Source organism: Oxyura jamaicensis, chromosome 5 (genome assembly GCF_011077185.1).
Source record: "Oxyura jamaicensis isolate SHBP4307 breed ruddy duck chromosome 5, BPBGC_Ojam_1.0, whole genome shotgun sequence".
NCBI classification, from domain to species: Eukaryota; Metazoa; Chordata; class Aves; order Anseriformes; family Anatidae; genus Oxyura; species Oxyura jamaicensis.
In genome coordinates, this window is record NC_048897.1 from 20589066 (window position 1) to 20605539 (window position 16474).

General features: G+C 40.9%; 1 protein-coding gene across 4 annotated transcripts in view; it reads right to left on the reverse strand.

The window, feature by feature from the left end:
• The window catches only part of MIDEAS (mitotic deacetylase associated SANT domain protein), a 63703-nt gene extending 48030 nt beyond the window's left edge, over positions 1-15673 (reverse strand). Inside the window, exons 1-2 of one of the 4 annotated variants that reach the window (XM_035327065.1) lie at positions 15641-15673; positions 4873-4959 (exon numbers count right to left, since the gene is read on the reverse strand). The gene's annotated coding sequence lies outside the window, so the exon portion shown is untranslated. Of the gene's footprint in view, positions 1-2980; positions 3486-3600; positions 4120-4872; positions 4960-15640 lie in introns of those variants that run through there. The other 3 variants (XM_035327062.1, XM_035327064.1, XM_035327066.1) reach the window with 3 other exon arrangements.
• Between the last annotated feature and the right edge of the window lie 801 nt (positions 15674-16474).

The window sequence follows — 16474 nt, forward strand, 5'->3', positions numbered from 1 at the left end:
ACCTGTATCGCACGACAGGGATTTGCTGGTTTGAATGCTGAAATCGCACTAGAGGGAACGCATGACTCAAAGCACAAACAACTCCCCTCTGACAGATAGCTCTGTGCCACACTATTCCAATTATTAGGGGAGGTGCTAAGGATGATATTTCCTTGAATTAGCAGTACACCCCGCCCATTTACAAATTGCTCGGTGACAAGTCTTCCATTTGGAAGCTGACTCATTAGCCTTGGCTTGCCTGTGCCAGAATTTGCCAGCTTTCTGGACACGCGTTGCAAAACCTCACCAGCAGAGCGCCTGCCTTCCACCTCCCACCCCCCAGCATTTTGTATGATGAGCACTCTGAGAAAAGCAGTTTCTTCTCTCTCTTTATGTGCCTTAGGATAGAAGTAACTGCACTGAAAACAATATGCACATTTATTGCATTTCATTTTAGCAGAAACTGTAATTTAATGCAACCATTATTAAGATTTTATGCAACGCCTTGAAAAAACAGAAAAACTTTTTTTTCTTTTAAGACAAGGGAAAAAACAAGATATATTAGACCTGATACAAGTCCTTTCAGTATTCTCATTCCATGATTTGATCATAAAGGTAGCTGCTAAATGATTACCTGAGCTCAAGGAAATACCAGGTAAGTTTCTTGAGCAGAAACTCCTCCAGAATTACTAAAGCATATCGAAACCACACCCACCTTTGGAGACAGGACCACAGGCTAGGCAGTCTCCCATTCTGAATCATGGCAGCCACTTGCCTCCTTACGTGCCCAAGCCCCTCTCCTTTCCCCCCAGCCCATGCACTGCTACCATCACCAAGGTGGCTGCTTCCAAAGAAGGGCTGCAGGTCCTCCATCCGAGGCACCATAAAAGACTGCCTGGCAGCGTGACATAAGAGCATCACAGAAGAGACAACAGGCTCGACGATACCTTCTGTAGTTCTACAGCTACCACACATGGGTGGCAATAAGGAAGAAAATGCAAAAGCATACATTAACCCCTGGAACGAGCATGGCTCATACTGTGCCCCAGACATCATTTCTTATCACCACTACTCTCATGCACCTTGATGGGTTAAAGGCTAGCACGGCTACTCCTTCCTTTTGCTAATATGCAATAAACATATGCATATGACTAATTGCCCTGAGTACCACAGGACAACTCACCAACAAAAGTTACATGCTCCACGTATACAAGTCCAAAGAATCTGGGTCTAAAACATTTTCTCCCACCACTTAGGCTGTGCAAAGCAAAAGACAACACAAGGAATGACTGTTGCATCACTACTACAAATGATTCAAGGTATCCTTAAGCCCTGCTTCTGTTTTCCCCAGAAGAGATTGATATTAGAACACCAAGTATGACATTTACATCAGTCAAGACGTGAAGAACACAAAGAAAAATATCTACAAATAGAACACCACAGCAATGCACAGACTAGAGTACATTTGCTCATTTTGTGTTAAATGAAATGCTCCAATAAACTTACAGAAGAATCAGTACAAAACTAAGTTTGTCATGTGGCAGGTCTAGTGCTGGGGTTAATTAGCCACTCGCTAGAGTATAAAAAACAACAAAACAAAAACTGCTTCAGCACTTGACCATTCTCTTCATTAACAAAGTTATATACATTTTATGTGAAGCATTTCATTAACAATCTAAGGAAACTAACAATAGTAAGACGATCTGCGAGTTCAACTAAAATAGCACGTTCTAGTGTAACACCAAGAAATTTTAAAGCAGCATTACATTTTTATAGTACGTTCCAGCACAGTGCTTAAAACAAGACTTCAGCAACGACGGTTAAATATAACATTTCCAGAAAATTGCCTCTAATCTTGGAAAGGCCAATTTCCAAATGGATGGAAAATTACAGGTAGCCAGCACCTCTGAAAAACAAACCTTAGGTACCTTCAGTTGTACCCAGAAGAGCTTTGCCCATAATTTTGATCTTCCAAAGTCTTAGTCAAAAAGTCTACTACTAGTGTCCGTGGCACACTCCCAATGCCTTGTCTTGTCAGACAACAGTGCAAGATCACCAAACAACAAACAAACACGAAAATCATTAAAGTTTAAACAACATGTTCAAAACTTATGCCTTGTCTAGTATTCCTTTCAACCTATTTTTTGTGTGCTGACACAGTAACTCTCCCCAATGTTTTTCCCTCCATTTCCAGGCAAGAAAGCCGAACTGCAGTTGCTTATTTTAACACAGGCATTTTTCTCCACACCCGCATACAAGGAATTAGATCAGAGCAGGAATTACATTGAACTTGCAGGACTATTAGCAAACCTGACTGATTCTCACTTGCTGCATAATCACTTCAGAAACATGAACAAGCTTTCTGTGTATTCTCTGATTTTGGACACTACGGGTGGCGTTTCTGCTGAATATTTCATCTGTGACTTCTACGATAAGCCTCACTCCACTTCTCCTTCCCCCCCCTTCTAATTCTTCGGTAAAGTCAAAGAGGAACATGGCAGTTCAACAGAGAATATATTCTCAATTTAGCATTTGCAATGCAAATCCAGGTTTTGTTCAGTACAGAAATCTTGCACAATAGCCTGTGTATACGTATTCGTTCCAACAATGCTGTCCTATGCAATCACTCTGTAATTACACACAGTCATAAAGCTGCTGCTGTTGCTGCGTGGAACTGCAGTCTCGCCCTCTAAACAACCTAATATCAGTCTCTGCATTAGGACATTTCTTTTCTCTCTTCCCCTCCCTTGAATGCCTACTGCTTGCTCCAGTACGGATGGCCCTTCCACTGCACTCCAAACCTGGTCAGGAGGAAATCCAATTATTTTGGCTATTATCAAAAAGAAGCTCTCTGTTTTAAAGCGGCAGCCGAGTAAATCTCTGTCGAGCAAAGAACGTTTCTTTAGTATTGAAGGCTGCAACCACACAAGACTTTACAAACCAAAAATAAATCCTGCTTACGCCTGTTAAAAAACCCGTAAGTATTATATAAGACACTCACATACGTGCGTGGGCGTATTGTCAGCTTTTACTGGTAAACTGCAAAAAATCAGTCCTTTTCAGCTGCTGCCAGAGCAAGAGCTGTACGTTTGAGAGCACGGGACTTTCAGAAATTATCTAATAAATTCCTCCCCACCCCCTCCGTTGCATAAATCCCAGCAGAGAAACACAATCCGTGCAAACCCAGCCTCGACAGGCGCCTGGAGCCCAGCGCGCTGCGCCCGCAGCCCCGGGCACACGCGGAGCTGCCCCGGCTCGAAGGGAAAACCCCCAGAAACCCCAAGGCCGGCCGGGCCGAGCCCCAGGCCCCCGAGGAGCCCCACTGGGCCGCTCGGCCGGGCGCAGACACATCGGGAGAGTCCTGCAGGAGCAGCGGGGCCGAGCCCCGAGCCTGGCCCCGCAGCGGGCGGCGAGCGCCTGCCCCGGCCCCCCTGTCATCCCCGCAGGGGCTCGGCCGCCTCATGCTGCGGCCGGCGCCCAACCGCCCCAAAACAAAAAGCCCCGGGAAGGGCACACACACACGCACACACAACCCCCCCCTCACCAAAATGGCAGGGAAACGGAAGCAAACCGCGCTCAGCACAGCGGCCCACGGCTGAGGGACCGAGGGGCGCTTCTCACCTGCGCAGCCAGGCGCGGCGGCCGCCCGCGGGGGCGCGGGGCTGCAGCTGGCGGAGAGGGCAAGGAGGGAAGGCGACGAGAGAAAAACCCCAACAACAACAACAAACTTTGTTTCTTTCTCCCCGGGACTCAGGGAAAGCGTCACTTCCTAGTGCGGTAAGCGGGGAGGCTCCCGGGCCCGGGCTCCTCAACTCCTCCTCCTCCCGCCTTCCTCCTCCTCCTCCTCCCGCCGCAGCCCAGCTCCCCGCCGGGCCCGGGCCCCTGCCCGCAGCTCGGCTGCTGCTGCTGCCTGCCAGGAAAGGCTGGAAAGCCCCGGAAAGCCCCAAAAAGTAAGGAGCGGGGAGAGGCTGCAGCGCTGGTTGGGGAGGGGAGCCCTGCAGAGCCGCCTTCAGCACCTGGCCAAACTTCCACCGTCGCCGCCCCGAGCCCGGCGCTGCCTGGCGTCCTGGCCTGCTCCGAGGGGAAAACAGGCAAACAGACCCTAAAAGGACTTGGTTGTTAAGAAACCTCTTGTAGCAGAAGAAAACATGTTATTTTCTATCCCCTTTTATGGTCATTTTGCTGTTCAGGAAGAGCTGTAAAGCAGTGGAAAAACAGGGAAGAGGGAAAGGATTTGTACCTAACACAAATCTGTAGGTTTCCTCGGTGGTGGTGGCTGTTTAGCACGCATCTGAAATTTATTTTCACAAGAAAATCGTACTTTCCACGTAGAGCATACACTGCGGTACTGCTGAGGTTTCTAAAGACGTTCAGCTCGTCTACTGGAATATGGCTTCCTCTCGTGTTGGTCTGAAAATAAAAAAGTGTGCTGGCAGACGCAGGCACACTGCTCCTCTTAAGGCAGGAAATACAACAGCTGCTTCGTCACTGCTCCCCCTGTAGACTGCCACTGATACTTGAGTTTATTAGCAATCAAGAAAACTTTCAGAAAATAACATTTAGACAGTACTCAAGATTAGACTCTTATTTAGTGAAATGTGCCAAGCAGCACGAAAATGCCAAACATTTTTCCCCGATGTGCACGTAGCCACGTTTACCTCCATGCAGCCTTAGCTCATGCAGCACACACAGGTTGGCATACCTTTTTCAGACCAGCAGAGCAGCTACACTTCTACCATGCATATTTCACCAGAGTGAAATATATTAATAACATTTTTGCACTGCTCACTCTAGTTTGCATTTCTTTCACAATAGTTCATGGCTTCTATGCAGAACTTTTTACCAGGGAAGCTGGAAGATGCATTGAAAAGGGAGCCCGGAGAAGTGACTTACCCATGACTACAAAGCGTATCTGATGCATAACTAGGTTTCTCTGATGAGTCCCAGGTCAGAAGTCTAATTACCACACCCAATCTTTTCCTGTCATGGTATGGAGAATAACAGTGAGACATGGAGGTGAGGAGCAAAACAGTAGCCAGAGGTACTTTTGGTGAAGTTTTTATTATCATTATTATTATTTATTTATTTATATTTCACAATCAAAGGTAGCATTTAATGCAACACTGGCTCAATAGGACATTCAAGGAAAACTCTTCTTTGTTACCATTAATACATTTACTCTTCTAAACTCCTGAACAGAACGGAGCAGTAGGTTAATAACTATAGAAGTGTTCACAAATTACCTAATATGTAAAGCAAACTCAAAGTCATCAAACATATAATGACCAAAACTGAAGTCAAAGGCATACATCCCACCAGTTTAACTTGCTCTAATAAAGGCTAAAAGGACAAATTCCATAAACTGAAGTTGTCTCCTTCTCTGTTACAAGGCATTAAGCAATCAGTGTCCTCCATGAAACACAACAAATATTGATAAGATTGAAACTGCTTATCTCAACTTCCACTGGGGCGAGGAAAGTCTGCCATGACTGTAAATCATGTTGTAACAGCGAAGTGTAGCCCTTCCTTCCAGCCAGAACAAATGCGTTTCATACTTCACCTGTTTAGAGTTTGGGAAGTGAAATGATGAGCAGCATCTCACGTTTCACAATACATAATCATGTAATAGCAGCAGACAATGGCAGAAACGTCATCATCTGGCTACAGATGCTAACATTGCACAGAGCAGGGAGTATGCTTTCTACCCTTGTCTAGGAGACATCTTAACATTGTCATCCTTTGTCTCTTGAATAATGTATAAAGAAGATGGGAATCATTCTTTACTGATCAAGAGATAAAATAGTAACAAGGTCAAAGCTGAAGGACACTGTAAGATGCAAGATCTATAGGAAGGCATGGTAATTCCTAAACATACAGGCAAGCCTGTAGGTACAGCAGCCAGTTTATGTCTGAAGTAGAAGAATCAGACTTCAAAGACACCATGGCATGAGGAGTGTTTATAGAGCAGTATGCTGCTGTTTATCTTACTGAGCAATAAACAAGTTTTATGAAGTGTTTTCTAAAGATTCTGCCATTGTGCAGTCTTCATTTTTTTCCATTCCTCACACTATGTGGTCCTCACATCTCCAGAACCAGCCATCAATTTTCCTCCTTGCAGCAGCAGCTTTTGCTAAGGTCCCCCCCCCCCCCCGTCTTTTTTCAGCATATGTTGAGACTGTGTGCAGGCTGCATTTCTATCAATTTTACAGCAACAAAATTTAGTACATATATATTCCCTAGTATGCCATTACTTTATTACTACATTAAAGCAGGATATTAGATCTCCTAGCTATCATAATAGAAAATCTTAGGTTTCTTTAGCTTGTACAGACACATCTTGTGCTGTAACACCATTGACTCATATCATTAATAAACTGGATTGCAGTGAGTCAGAATTTGGATTAAAGACTATGCTTTACATACTTCTTTTTGCAAAACTGGACGACATACTCAGTAGGTGGCACTATTTTCATCGAGTCAGAGTAGAGAGAGTGTTCCATCCTCTTTCTACCTGTCATAGTTTGGACTAGTGCTCCAGCACTATGTGACCCAACATAAAGCTATTCGTTCTCCCTGAAACGAGGTATAAAACGAAAGACCTCATCACTATAGCTAATAAGAAAATAATTACACTCTTTGTAATAGGAGTTTTACATTCCAATAAGCCTAAAACATCTTAATTACATTGAAATTTCCATTGCGTGCAGCATTTCTCTTCAAAAATAAGTGAAGGCATAAACCAGTAAAAAATAGCTGCACTGTTTATCCCACAAATATATGCAATGCTCAAGGGCAGGGCTGCCTCTTGACAGGCTAGAGGAACGGACTGACAGGAACTACATGAAGTTTAACACAGAGCAGAGCCCTGCACTTTGGCCAGACAAACCCTTTGCCATTTCACAGGCTGGGACACACAGGCTACTCAGCTCCACTTGAATAGGAGCTGGGAGTACTCATGGGCAGTGGGGTAAAAAACAGAAAAGGGAAATGATTATTTCCCTTTACTTGGCATGTGTTAGACTGCGTCTGGAATACTGCATCCAGCACTCCTGTACAAGAAAGCTGTTGATAAACTTCAGCCAGCAGAGAGGCAAGATGGTCAGGGGCTAAAGCAGATGTCCTGCAAGAAGAGGCTAAGGGAACTGGACCTGTCTAGTGTGGAAAGGAAAACAGGTGGGGGAGACTTAACGGCAGTCTTCCAGTACCCACAAGCCTAGATCTTTACCTAGAAGACCTAGAAAAAAAAGGAGAAAGAAAGGTAAAGTCAGGCTTTTTATTGTGTGGGCTCATAAGAATCAGTGGCTGTTCCAATCAGCTACTGAAGATAATGAATCAATACAATAGGTTGCCACAGGAGGTTGTGGAAGTTGTGGAATTTCCTTTCTTTGAACTTCCCAATACCTGACTGGATATAAAAAACAAAAACAAACAGGCAAACAAATTAAATCACAAACAAAAGCCCTAAGCAACACAGCCTGAATTCAGTGTTGAACTCAAATAATTCTGTAATTCAAGAAACAAATCCCTTTATTTTACAGAAGATAAACTTTAATTAAACTATAATAGTGTTTTTTTTTTTGATTTTTTTGATTTTTTAAGTCTACTAGGAAATACACATGGTTGTACGTATTTAAGGTTGGTATAGGGTTTTAATTTCCAGGTTGAGAATGTAGAAGACCATCAGCATAAATACAAAATAATAATAATAATAAAAATCCCTTATTCCCAGCACTTTTCATCTGCATTATTACAAGATAACATGCTTGTGAAATGTTTTTGTCTTTTGTTTTATACAAGATGAATTTATCCCTATTACTAAGAAATCTGAATTTCCCCCATATTAATGTATTTTTCCCATCTTTGTCAGAACTAAAATGAACTATCCAAGATGCTACATTTGAAATATTATTCTAGGATACAACTTCTGTTGAAAAACTTACTGCAATAATATAGAATGTTTAAAAATAAAGGTTTTGCATTTTTTTAAAAGAGTTTGAAAAAAAAAAAAGTCTTAAATATTTATTTTACTCTTCATATCTGAATTTAAAAGCTGAAAGTTTAAAAGTTGAGGAAGAATCAGCTTCTTTGATTTGCTTACAGAAAAATGTGTGTTTATAGGGTGTGTGTAAATATGCACATATATAAACACAAAGTGTCATGAACTGGTTCTGTGAGAACCAGGATGAGACCTTCTTACATGAGGGAAAAGGAGGGACACAGTGGTTTAGAGAAGAAACCGCATGTAAGAAAGTTATTCACATTGCTTGAACACTACTGAAAGAAGCCCAGACACCATAGTGAAAAAAGATAGTGTAAGAATTTATGAAATACAGAATTATATGGCATGCTGAACCAAAACCTGAGAGTTTCTTCCTAATTTTGCTAGCTTGTAGCCTTAAACATATTTTGCAGCCTTTCTGCGCTTACTATCACTTTTCCCACAATCCTACATTTTTTCTTTTAAAAACAATAGTCTGTGGAACATCATTCCCTGTTTATAACTGAGGGAAAACAAAACAAAACAAAACAAAACAAAACAAAAAAAAAACATTTGGAGAAGTTGTGTGTGCACTTGAGGGTCAGGATCAAGGGCCAGGCATGGCTGTGATGCAGCTGCAACATAGCCACATGCAAGAGCCTCGGCTTAAAGCAACTCCCAAGTAAATATGGCAGAAGCCCACATGGAGGCTCATTTTTGTGGGTAACTTCCGCAAAGTCTTTCTCTATCTTTCCCTCCCCCAAGGCAACTATCTGTGCTATCTTTAAGTTGGCTTTGAGCCCAGGCATACAGACCCCCCAGAAGCACTCAGGTCCCTCGGAGATGTGCTTAGGGCTCCAACCACAACAAACCATCAAGAAAAACAAATATCGAGAACATTTACTGCAGAGTAATATTCACAGCTTCATTGAGTTTGGTGTACTAACAGAAAAAAGGCTGGAATTAGGAACAATGACGCAGAACGTTCTTCTGTCTTTATATAACTTCCATGCTACATCTCAGCAATTTTTATGGATGACAAGCTAGGCTGTTCCTTTAACAGGAAATAGTCTGAGTAGACCAATTTTTTATTGAAGCATAGATTAGTTATTGAAATTGATAGTCTATTTAATACCCTAATCTGCTTTGGTTCAACTTGTATTTCATTTTCACATACGTTACATTCCTCACAGGAACACCAGGATGAAGGCAATGCTCTCTTGTTCTCCTTTGCACGGAGAACACAACCAACGTTCAGCTCTAAGATTTATTTATTTTTTAATCTTGAATAAAAAGGATTCCTATTTGTGCAGGAAGTCACAGGCCCTATATCGCCTGAACAGTTCCTACACTATCCAGCTCATTAATAGGAACTATCAGAAGAAAAAGGATTTAAGATTTCATTACATCCCACTGTTTCTCCCAGCTACTGACTAGGAATAAAACAGCAATCCTGACGGTTGATGCTAAGAATATTTTTGCACACATTCCTTCACAGTGGCACTAAGTAGAGAAAACAGAAATGTAACTGAGTTACAGGAGTCCTTTATATTTCTGTTCTTTCAAACACATCATCTTACATATATATTTTTTTCAAATTAGAAAGCTCACAATGCATTTTGAAATTTAAATGCATTTTGTAAAAAAGCATTTCTGTTGCCAAGCGTCACTAAAAATAGTATCCATTCCTGAAGAAGTCTATTCAATCTATCCTTTGCATACAAAAAATCTCTATCAAATAATGTAGAAACTAGAGATGATAATTTGCTAATATCTTTACAAAAATATAACAATTCTATGCCCACAGAAGTAAGTAGATTATTTGCCCTACAGACATCAAGAAGTAACTCATAATTAATGTCACACGGTATAAAAGTATCTGCAGGATGTGGAGCTATGTTCAGTACTTCTGTTATGTATACTTTTAAGGTACAATTCATAAACACGTGTTTATGAATATGTGGGTAAATATATGTACATATACAGCAGCACATCCTTAAGTCATCTCTTATGGAGAACATCAACAGGGAACTTCAGAGCTTCAGTAGCCGACAAGTACCAATCTCAAAGCCCTTTTCAAATCATTTGACACTGACAATTATTCCAGGAGCTTTCTGCCCAAACAGCCTGTAGCGTCACTGTAGTGACAATGACTCAGTGCCACTGCAATTAAACTGAAACATATGCAGTATAAATCCAGCAGCAAGGGGAAAGAAGAAAGTAAGCTTTTCCTATCATCAGGCTCCATATTTAGCATATGGTGCACTGTTCAATGGGGACTCCATTCCTATTCCATCCCATAAATAAATTATATAAAGGGAAGGGGATATAAATCCATCACAATGGGAGCCACCAACATGTATAAGTAAGACTTACATGACAAGACACATACCAAATATTAAGGGTAATATGAAACCACGTGATTATGTACCTTGATGATCTTGGCTGCCTCTCCACTCATTAATCCCTCTTTATTAACACTCCATGCTTGCCTGTGCTGGCAGTTGACAATAGTACAAACCAGGCAGGCTGCAGAGGTTTTAATATTGTTATGGTTATACTGCAAGGTAGTTGGTGAAGTGCTGTGCAGTTTTTATTCTTCTAAGATTCACAAGCAAGTTACATCATACTGATTTTCATGCCTGCACACTGGATGTATTTTGGCAGTCCTCCAAGCTGTGTTCCAATGCAAATTTGTGCCCTACTGTGCTCTTAAATCTGTTATATAGCACATAGCATGTTTGATAATACAGAAAGTTAGTTCAGTTCCTCTCTCTATATTGGTCAGTACAAAATTCATTATGGATTTTCCTCTCTTTTACTTCCTTTTCTCTCCCCTTGTCCCCCTCCTTATTTTTTAGTAGAATTTCATCCTGTTTTCTTTCCCGTGTCAATGGGAAATTAAAAAAGACTCATGTCCAAAGTACAAAGCACAACTAGAGCTATTTTTCAATATCTTCAAAGAGCAAAAGCTGAAATTTCAAGGCACTAGCCCTAGCTAGGATGTGGTATTCCAAGTCAGTAATGCTTCCTAACTATGGATGTGGCTATATTACTTCTTATTAGTCACTAATGATTTGAACTACCAGAAATACACTAATATTGGTCTATTCTCCCACGTACCTGGTGACAGGATGAGGGGAAATGGGCTAAAGTTGCGCCAGGGGTATGTTGGATATTAGGAAGAACTTCTTTACTGAAAGGGTTGTTAGGCATTGGAATGGGCTGCCCAGGGAAGTGGTTGAGTCACCATCCCTGGAGGTGTTTAAAAGACGTTTAGATGTAGAGCTTAGTGATACGGTTTAGTGGAGGACTTGTTAGTCAAGGTCAGAGGTTGGACTCAGTGATTTGGAGGTCTCTTCCAACCTAGGTGATTCTGTGAAAGTGTCAACAAACACATGCTTTCATGGCTGTTAAAAAGGGGGAGCAGCAATTCCAGGAGGCAGCGATGACTATCTTTTATCAATGCATCTCAGGCACTTTGTATTTATTAAGCATTTTGTAAGTACTCTCAAAACTGTTCCCTGCCCAGAAACTTAGTAGTACCTTTCCTCCCCGGCAAATGCATGCTTCTCCCTTCTCTCCTGTACTCCTGCAGGGCATTCTCTAGCTCCTTGAAGCCACAGTGGACCGAGAAAGCAAAGGCAACTGCAAGAAGTTAATGTAACAGACCTGTGGTAGAACAGACACAGGTATACACATGATCTGTGAAGGTAAAAATTGGAAAAGGTAATGAAATACCAAGCAAGAACACTTGCTCTAGCTTTATATATCTGCTGGATTTACCATAGCCTCCACTTATAGGTATTGTAAGTTAGTTTCTTTGCTCTTTCTTCATATGTATCAGAGAGGCCTCCAATACCACAAAAAGTAATGGTAATACTCTGACAGTAGGTTTCTCTGGTTTTCGATTAGAGAAAGATTAGCTCTTGAAAAACACAGAGTGGCTGAGCAGAAGATATTCTTCCCACTCAAGTTCAAAGCAATACTAAAGACAAGAAAGAACCACAAGAAGACCTCCTAACATTGTCACGATGCACTACAAAAAGATGACTTTGTAATTGCAGGGTGGATCTTTGTTGCACAAGAGGCACACAGAAAAATTAACGACATACAAAATTAGATGGAGTTAAATAGGAACATATTTTTGGAGAGCATTTGTGAAAATTGCAACTCTCGCATAATGCGTGAACTTCAGTCTTAGACAGTCATCAGCTGTGATACGAATGTCATTAGTAGACACTCAGCCACTATTTTTCCAGCTTCCCGTGTTCATTTCTCTGACACCCAAACAAAATTATGTCATGCCATTTCATGTTCAAAAAGTAGCAGTGGGAACCATGAGAAAAGACAAGTCGTCGTTCTATTTAAAATTAACACGTCGTTCTATTTAAAATTAACACACTTTGCAGTGTTTGCAAAGCCACTACCCAGCACAGTCACATTGATGACTATCTCACTGGTACCGTCTCTCATGTTAAACCACAGAAACATGCACAAAGAACTATGAAAGAAAGGTATCCAAACAAGATCTCAGCAGATGTACACGCGATCCCCCCAAATGCCCTTAGACGCTGTCATTTAGATAGCCTCATGCATTGCTTAGAAATCAGATAGCACCTTGACTGCTGCCAACCAGCCACGCTGAGTAAAACACGGCATGCAGTTATAATCTGAAGCAGGTATTGCTTAGCTGACTCAGACCTGCCAGTTACCCATTGTCAATCAGCCTCTGAAAGACAGACCCCATTGTTATCCTGCAGTTGCTGAGCTGAGAGTCAAACAGTTGTCATCCGAGTGTCACATGGCCAATAAAATACTTTACCACATGTAAGAATAGAGGGCAAGCAGAGCTTTGTAGAATACTGTCACTGACACCATTGACTCCTTCCAGGCCAGTTGTGCTTACTGATCACTCTTCTTTTCCTTAGAGGAAACAGGTGAAAGTCTTTGCAAATGCTCATTTCCAGGCCAGTGGAATACAGCAGCTGATTTGCTGATACCCAAGTTGTTAACAATTGAGTGATAACAACCAAGTGCATTCCAGAAGGAATGTCCATATGCTGAATGGATGAGGAGCATTCTGCTAATATCCAGCAGCTCTGAAGCAAGCCTCGTGCGGAACTCCAAAAGCGTGCTTTTGGTTATCATGAGGCTTCACAAGTCTTCACAGACTTCTTTCACAAAGCACTACTTGTTTTTCAGAAATAACACTGCATAACATCATGCTAGTGCAAGAAAAGGTGTTTTTTTTTTTTTTTTTTTTTTTTCTGAAGATTTTCCCTCCTTGTTCACACCTGTCCTATTCTCCTTTTGTCAGCTTCCTTCCCTGCCTTACAGTGTCTTGGATTGGAAGGGACCTTACAGATCACCTAACTCCAATCTCCCTGCCAGGGGCAGGGACTCCTCCCACGAGGCCAGGTTACTCACAACTGTGGTTCTTGCTGCTCACTACAGACAAAACTCAAAAGTACAACAGTTGATTGCAGAGCTATACCCAACCACAAAAACGCTACATCAAACTGAGGAGCACCTCTATGCTCTGATTAGCAGGTCCAGTTACTGGCTGAAGGTATGTGAATTAAAAATGACAGCACTAGGTTTTATGCCTTACATACTGAGTAATCTCATTCCAGCCCCCTTTCCACATTTTTGTGCTTTGAGATACATCCACACACGAGGCTACATGGACCTGACAGTCAGTGGTGCAACTCGGAAAGCTGTTCTAGGTCTATAGGAGACTGAAAACAGCACAGCTAACTGAGAAATGACTCATGGGATGCAATAGAAGAATATAAAGTACTTGCAGGGGGTCTAACCTCTGAACATGAAATGCAGTGAGTAGCTCCTTCTGCCTAGCTTCTGTTCTTATGAGTTACCAAGAAAAAAATAATGGACAGATGCACCTGAAATCCCGACATTATATGGAACAGTATAATTTAATCCAGTGCTGAACCAATGTATTTGAGGCAACATCACAAAAGCAAAGATTTATAGTGATGGAGGTAATGCAGCTAAAAAAAACAAATACACATGCAATTACTTTGAAGAATCCTATTTCAAAACAAATCCCATCGCATGCACAAGCCTTCTCTCCTTAACACTCAGCAATTGTGATTCAAAGAGCTGTTCCCCTTTTTAAAAAACTGACTGAATTTTTATTCTTTTTTTCTCCTCAAGAGCATTAAGAATAGCTTTCTCAATTTTTGAGGTTAAGACTCATCAATTTCAGTCCTGTACTGTGGGCATACTGTGCTCCACCCTCCTTCAAAAATTTAAGTGCTCTTGTAGGAGAGTCTGCAAGTACCAATCTTTTTGATTAGGTAAAGCTCTAACTTCCCAAAGGTACTTTGGATTCTCAGAAATCCTGGAAGGTCCAAAGGCAACAGCCTGAGAACAAAAATTCAACAATGAAGCAAAGTTACTTGGGTCATTTGGGGGGGATTTTATCCATCTCTGCCTACGATATAGTTTAAGCCTTACTACCTCTGATGGTAACTGTAAAAATTACATTCAAAACTAAACTGTGAAGTTATTTTCAAACTTACAAAACCAAATTACACTATAAAATGTGCTGAAAGACCTCTTCAGGGTGACTCTGTCCATAGCTGCTGCCCAGGTTTGCGACTCCCGAGGAAATCATAAGACCCTGTCATCACCTCTGAGCCCAGCAGTGCACATCAATAAAAGCCATTCACGTGGGTTTAGGGTACAAGGATTGAATACTGCTATCCCCCTCATCTTTCAAGGAGGAAAGAATGAGCTGAGCCCCCTGGAAACCTGCAGAAGGGCAGTGGCCCTTCACACACAGTATGGAGAAACTTCCTAAAAATAACAGGTTGGTTGGTTTTTCCAACCCCAAAATACACAGCACTCTTCAACATGATTGCAGAATAGCTTCATTAACACTAGAACTTTATTGGTTCTACCAATAAACACTACCATTTTGTATACCACACACTATCTTTTAAACTATTACAGCCCTGATTTATATGACAATCACCTATGATACAGAATAATAGTCTAGCTTCTTTGTTGTTTTTCAAGTATATTTGCTCTACATATCAAAAGTGTTTTTTCTGAAAACACACAGGTTGAAATGCACAAGATGGGACATTTCAATTCTATCTGATCAAGGATCAGCATACCAAGGAGTCTTATATAGAATCAAGACTATATGGAATTTCACACATCCCCAAAAGCATCCCTCATATGAACATTTTATTACTTTATGGCAATTTTAGACCCATTATTCTCTGTTCTTCTGTTAGCTATTAGCATTAGCTCTTCTGCTATTAGGATGCGTAAGTAAGAAAACAGGGCAGTTTTACAATGATTCTGATTTTTAAGTATGAAGAACCGAAATTCTGATGTAATACTCTATTTATATTAGGATTTCCTTAAGTAGCACATTATTAGCTACCCACTGCTGCCTTATACTCTGGTGCAGCAATTGGTAGCATTTTCAACCAGTGATGCTCATATGTATTCAGTCTGCAGTTTAGACGGAAACACTTGTCCTGACCGTCTGCTGCCAGTACTTTTAAATCAAAGAAACATAATTTAGCATTACTGGGATTCTTCAAAGACTGTTTTGTGTTCTGCACAAATCATCTGAGCCTGTGTGACCACATTTCTTCCCTCTCCCCATTTTCAGAATGGTCTAATATCTTGGATATTCACATAATGCAGCTTCATTTATGATGACCTCAGTTCTTTCTAGATTACAAGTTTTAGTTTCCTTTTCACCAAATGTTCCCAATTTCCATTCACATAAGCAACAAGAAAAAAATAAAGGATTGGTTAAATTTATCCATTTTGTTTTCAACCTCTGTTTTTTTGTTTTGTTTTTTTTTTTTTTTTAGATTAAGGGGAGAGAGACTTTAAAGGTTATCTCTACACTTCATATAAAAATCTTCCAACCTTTAAACTTCCCAATGGTGTCCAAAACAGATGAGTAGTGATGCTTTATATTAAATTTTGAAATAAAAATAAAATATATATATATTTTTGTTCTCATACAGAAACACGTGACTGAGCCTTAGAGTGGGAAATACCCCCCACAAAACAAACAAACAAAAAAACATACTTCTATTAGTACTTTACTGGTAGCAAATTTCTGAAGAAATATTAGTACAACCATTTATTGTATAACTGACATATCATTAAATGCAAACAGCAAACACAGCAATAGAAAAAGAAGCGTTCTACACAGAGGCGTATGTTTATCTAGCAGTGTGGTTCTAAAACAGAAATTCCTAATTTTCTAAACTGCTCTGCCATAAAAATTAAAGATGAAATCCTGATACAGTTCTGCATAATGACAAGATAGTTTTAGTCTACAATACTCTCAGGTCATTTATAAACATTAAGTAGCTAAACCAAACTATAACTTCACCACATTTAATAACGTGCAAGTTATTAGAATGTCACATGGCACTCAGATTGGATTTAAAAAAAAGTCATCAACATATCACAGACAACAGGATAATTACTCTCTGCAGCAAGCACCTCAGT